This window comes from Athene noctua, chromosome 11, assembly GCF_965140245.1.
Source record: "Athene noctua chromosome 11, bAthNoc1.hap1.1, whole genome shotgun sequence".
Taxonomy (NCBI): Eukaryota; Metazoa; Chordata; class Aves; order Strigiformes; family Strigidae; genus Athene; species Athene noctua.
Window position 1 is genome coordinate 25,514,643 of NC_134047.1, and position 5,595 is coordinate 25,520,237.

The 5,595-nt window shown below is 61.6% G+C and overlaps 1 long non-coding RNA gene across 1 annotated transcript; it reads left to right on the forward strand.

Moving 5' to 3' along the window:
- The first annotated feature begins 214 nt into the window (after positions 1–214).
- On the forward strand, positions 215–2,849 carry LOC141964685 (uncharacterized). Its single transcript, XR_012634368.1, has 3 exons — positions 215–767; positions 1,117–1,264; positions 2,677–2,849. It is a non-coding gene; the product is annotated as an uncharacterized LOC141964685 (long non-coding RNA).
- Positions 2,850–5,595: the final 2,746 nt, after the last annotated feature.

Consider the following 5,595-nt stretch of genomic DNA (forward strand, 5'->3'; position numbering starts at 1 on the left):
CCCTCGGTACCGGCGCGGCCCCGCGGCGCGGCCCGAGACGCGGTTTTGTGGCGGTTTCCCGCGGGCTGCCCGCGGCTCCCCGAGACGCGGTGTGCCCCCGGCCCGGGGGTGCGCATGCGCGGCGGCGGCGTCTCCCGGGAGTGCGCGTGCGCGGCGGAGGTGAGTGTTGGGGCTGCGGCCGGTCCGGTCCGCGGCAATAAGGGTCCCTGCCGCCTCCGTGCCCCCTCCCGAGGCCGCGCTGGGGCCGCGCGTGTCCGTTCCTGCCCCGGGGATGCCGCCGGCTGCGCCCAGCTCGGGCTGGCGTGGGGTGTCTCTGCCCGGCCTGGCGCTTCTCACGGCTCGGGGGCCAGAAGGGACGGGCGGAGCCGAGCCTTCCCGGCCGTGGGCAGCGGGGCGGGAGCCGCCGCGGCTGGAGCTGGAGGGGCCGGAGAAAGGGAAGGAAGGAGAACGTCAAGGGCATGTGGGCAGCAGCCGCCTCGCCCTGCAGGAGGAGAGCGCCTGCCTCTCCGGGTGAGCGAGGAGCCCTCTGCACAGTCCGCAGCGGGCCGGACCCAGGCGCGGAACGGCCGCGGAGCGAGCGAGCGAGCGAGGCTGCGTGTGTCGGAAGCCACGTCTTGTAAGAGCCGAGAGACACCCGCGTATTCTTTTAGGGGGAGGTCAGCCGGGCGAGTGGAGTTTCAGAAGAAGAGGAGGGGCAGGAGGAAGGAAGGAGAAAGAAGCATCTGACCTGTCCAGTTCTCCCGGCAGTGCCGGGAGCGAGAGCCGCGGTGAGTCCCGGGCCCTCGGGGCCCTGTCGCCCCCCTTGTATGTCCCAGTCCCTTCCCGCCCTTCTCTTTCCCATGCTGTGATTTTTTTTTTTCTTCTTCTCTATATCTTTTCTTTCTTTTCTTCTGCCTTGCTCCCCCTTTCTCTCTCACTTTCTCTCTCTTGTCTTGCTGCTCCCTTTTCTTTTTCTGTCTGCACTTCTGACTGCTTGTTCTGTACCTTTTGCATCACTCCTCAGTCCATTTCTCTCTCGATCCTTCCGTTCTGCTCCTCACTTCTCGGTTTCTCTCTCTTTCCTCTGTCCTACTCCTGCACGTAGTGTGTGATTGAATGAGGTTCTGTGTCTAGCAGGCCTCATCTCGTAAGAGCTGTGAGACACCTACATCTTCTCATAAGTGGAGGACAGCCAGGCACCTGGAGCTGTAGAAGAGGAAGGGAGAAGGCAAACAGAAGGAGGAGTCTGACCTGTCAAATTCTCCTGGCAGCGCGGAGAACTGCAGTAAGTCCCGAGCTCTTGGGCCCCTCTCATCCCTCTTGTGTGGCCTGGTCCCTCCCTGTCTTTCTCCTAGACTCCTCTCTTTCTGGTGCTGCTCAACTTTTTTTGCTCACCTGTATCTTCCGTCTTGCTTGGAGCATCTCCCTGTCCCCATCTTGTAGGTCTTCCCTTTCTCTGCCCTGTACCCTGCCGCTCTTGTTGCCTTTCTCCATCCCTCTCTGTCCAGCTCCCTGTTCCTATTGATGCCCCTTTCTTCTTCCTGCACCCGCTGCTATTCCCTGCGATCTCCATCTCTCTCTTTCCTGCTCCCTGTCCCCCGTTTTTCATTCCTACCTCCGTCCCTCATAGACTGTCTGGCCTTTTTCCTCGGTGTCTTTCTCTCTGGCTGACTCCCTTCTGCTGTTTTTCATTTCCTCCCTATCCATCTTGTTGCCCATCGCTCTTTTGTCTTCTCTCTCTCCATGTGTCGCTGTCTGTCTTCCAGTCACTGTTCTTTAATTCCTCCCTCTTCCCTGTAGCTTGCTGCTATTTTTTTTTTCCCTGTTCTCCATCATGCTCTGTCGGGTGCCCTGTCCCTGTTTATCAATTCCTCCCTCTGCCCTGCGGTCTGTCTCTTTTCACCATTTAATTTTTGCCTCGCTCTCTCTCTGTCTGGCTCCTTGTGCCGGGTTTGCGAATTCCTTCCTCTGTGCCCCGTACCCCCTGTGATCTTTGCTGCTTTGTGGCCTGTTTCTGGCTGGCGCTCTGTTACTATTCAGTAATTCCTCTCTCGATGCCTTGTAGTCTATTGCTTTTGTCTTTTCTCCATCTCTCTGTCTCTGTTTCCCCTGTTTTAGAATACACCCCCCCACCCCCACCCCCCTTCTTTCTGTATGCATCAGGATTAGTTTTTGGCTCCAGGTCTCTCTTTTTCTGTGTCTCTGTCCCTGTTTCCTAATTCTTCCTTCTCTGCCCTGTCACATGTAGCGATGTGATTTGTTTTGTGTTCCTTCCCATGGTTTGCTGTCCTGACTCCCCATCGCTGTTGCTTTTTCCTCCCTCTGTGCCCTGTTCTCTGGAGCTTTTTGGTCTTTCTTCCATCTTGCTTGGTCTAGCTCCCTGCTCCCCCCCTTTTTTTTTTTCCCCTCCATGTCTGTTGTGCCACCCATCCCAGCTTTTTTTTTTTCTGCATCTCTATGCTGCTCCTTGTCCTTCTTTGTTGGTTTCTGTCCTGCTCCTCCTCCTTCTTTCTGCTGCCTGTTTTCTTCTCTCCCTGCTGCTTTTTTTTCTGCATATCCACGCTGGGTTCCCTGTCCCCATCCTCTCACCGCCCCATTGCTCATCTCTTGTTTTCTCTCTACCCCTGTACTAGTCAGCTAGCTGCCACCTTTCTTCTGTCTTCTTGTGTCCTGCATCTTTCTCCTCATGTTTGGCAGTTTCCAGCTCTGCCCTGCAGCTTGTTGCTCCAGGAACCGACTGACTGTTCCCGGCTGGACTGAGGAGCGTGGCTCCGGGAACAAGCGCCAAGGTGTGCCAGGGGCAGGGGCAGCATTAGGGGCCCTGAGCCCCGGAGCAGACTCACTCCCTTCTGGGACTTGTTCTGTGTGTGACTGAATAAACACTTGCTGGCTGCCGGCTGCCTTTTGTGCTTCCTTTGCCCCAGGTGAGGGGCTGGGAGGGGTGATGATGCTCTGTGGGGGTGGGTGATGGCCTCCAGCTGTGGGCTGGGGCTGGAGGGGCCCCAGGTGTGGGCAGTGAGGCTGATGGCAGCGGCCCCTCCCTGTAAAGGGCTTGCTCCGGGTGGAGGGGCGGGTGCTGCTGTTAAGAGCAAGGCAGCCGTCGGAGGGGTCGGTGTCAACCAAGGGAGGAGCAGAGCAGTCGCTGAGCATTGCTGGGCCCTGGCTGCACCGAGGGAGAAGGTGAGTGGAGCCGTGCCATCAGCTGGCAGCTCCTGGGGAGGATGGCGGTGCCTGCAGGGTGGCAGCGTTGGAGGTGGTGGCAGGGGCTGCCCCGAGCCGGTGGTGAGGCTTCTGGGTGCACTGGTGGGGGTTCGGAGGGGTGAGCAACGGTGTTGCTGCAGGGTCAGAAAGCAGAGAAAACTGCCTCTCGCAACCCAGCGGGAGCTGTGGTCCTGGCGTGTGGGGTTTCTGGCCAGCCGCGTTGGTTCCCTGGGTCACGCTGGGATGCGGGGTCTTACAGCGCTTGGCGTGCAGGCGGCCGTGCCGCGTTGGCCAGCGCGTGCCAGGAGCTGTAGGTTCTGCAGACTCGGCTGCCAGGCAGCTGCACCGCTCGTGGGCGCCCGTAGCGCGGCGCAGTCCTTGCTACCGCCGCGGCCCCTGTGGCGCAGCACGAGGGATAGTTTTGTTGCCGCTTTCACGTGGATTCCCGGGGGCTTCCAGCTGCTCCCCGCCAAGCGTCGTGCCCGTTCCTCGAGAGCGTGTGCGCAGTGACGTGCCGCTCGGCCGCCGCTCGCGCGGGGGGTGGCGCTCGCCCGCGCTCACCACCGCTGCCTGGCAAACGCCACACGGTGCTGTCGGTGGGCGACACAGAGGTGGCCCCGTGCCCCACGCTGCCGCCCGCCAGCAACGTCAGTGCGATGCTCCGATGCCCGTGGGGGGGTGCGGCCACGCTCGGTGCCCCCTCCTGGTAAGGAAATGCCGCCGCCGCCCCACGTCACGCTGCCGGCGGGCGCTCGGTGCGCGAAGGGCAGGACTGCAGCGCCGGCCCCGCACAGGTGTGCGGCACCGCCAGAGCCGCCTTCCTGCTGCCGCAGCGTGAGGCTTGCTGGGCGTGATTCCTGGTGGTGGGCGAGGGCCGAGGCCGCCGGTGAGGCCAGCCCGCCCCTTTGGCAGGTGTGGGGGCCCCTCCTGCCCACTGGCCACACGGCAGCGGTGGGGCAGGAAGCTTCACACCGCCTGCTGTGTCAGGCCTCCGCTCTGCTGGAGGTGATCCGGGCCGGGGGAGCCCCAGGGAGTTACCCGAGAGCTGGGACAAAGGCAGAGGGGAAGAAGATGGGTGTCCCCCGGGGGTTGGTGCCGGGTGCCTCCCCAGCTTGCCAGAGCTCCCCTTGAGCTGGCACTGGCCTCGCCCGCACCGTGTCCTGGCCCCAGGTCTCGCACCTCTACCCTGAAGCCCGTCCCGTAGCCCCGGGTCACCCCCGAGCCCCGCGGGGATGGCGGCAAGCCGGCCCTTGGCGCCTCCGCAGGAGCCCCTGTGGAAGGGGGGCTCCGGCCAGGGGCGATCTACGGTAATAACGGCAGTCGCTTCACCTTCTCCCAGAGGCCTCACCGGGGCCGCGCTTGCCTGTTCCTTCCCTGGGGATGCTGTCGACTGGACCCACTTCAGAACTGTGTGGGGTTCTCTGCCTGCCCTTGTGCTCCTCGCAGCAGAGAGGTGAGAAGGGACAGGCCCCTGGGACGTTTTCTGGCTGTGGACAGGAGCTGCCACAGCTGAAGCTGCAGAGGCCTGAGAAAGGGAAAGAAGAAAATCAAGGGCATGTGGGCAGCAGCTGCCTTCCACTGCAGGAAGAGAGAGCCTGCCTCTCTGGGCGAGGCAGGAGCCCTCTGTACAGTCCGCAGCGGGCCGGACCGCCAGCGTGCGATCAGGGTCCGTGCGCGTCACCCAGAGCGCGGTACGGCCGCGCAGCGTGCGAGCGAGGCCACACGTGCAGGAAGCTGCGTTTTGTAAGAGCCGAGAGACACCCGCGTGTTCTTTGAGGTGGAGGGCAGCTGAGCGACTGCACCTCCAGAAAAGGAAGGGAGGAGAGAAGGAGAAAGAAGGGTCTGAATTGGCAAATTTTTCCTGGCAGCGCTGAGAGCGACACCTGCGGTGAGTCGCGGACCCTCGGGCCCTGTTGCCCCTCTTGGACGTTTTGGGCTGTCCCCTGGCCCCCTCTCTATCCCATGCTGCTATGATTTTTGTTGGTTTTTTCTTCCCTGTACTTCTGCTCTCGTTCGTTCCTGCTCCCACTCCCTCTTGTGTCTTCTTCTAGCTCTCCCTTTTTCTTTCTTCCAGATGCTTGGTCCTGCAATCTCTCCTTCCTTTGTTTCATCCTCCCTTTCTCTCCTGTAACCTAGCGCTGTTATTTTCCTTGTTCAGTTCTTGTTTCAGATCGGCTTTGGGGTCTCTTTTTGCCCACAGCTTTCTCTGGCCAGTTCCCAGGCATTGTTATCCTCGGCGAGCCTGTCTGCCGCTCCATGTGCCTGCCTGCCCATTTCCCTCCCTCCTGGTAATCCCGCCTCTACGCTGTGCCCGAGCTCAGGCCGCCCCTGCTCCTGTATCTCGGCTTTCGGCACGCCCCCGGCGCTTTCGGCACGCCCCCGGCGCTTTCGGCACGCCCCCGGCGCTTTCGGCAC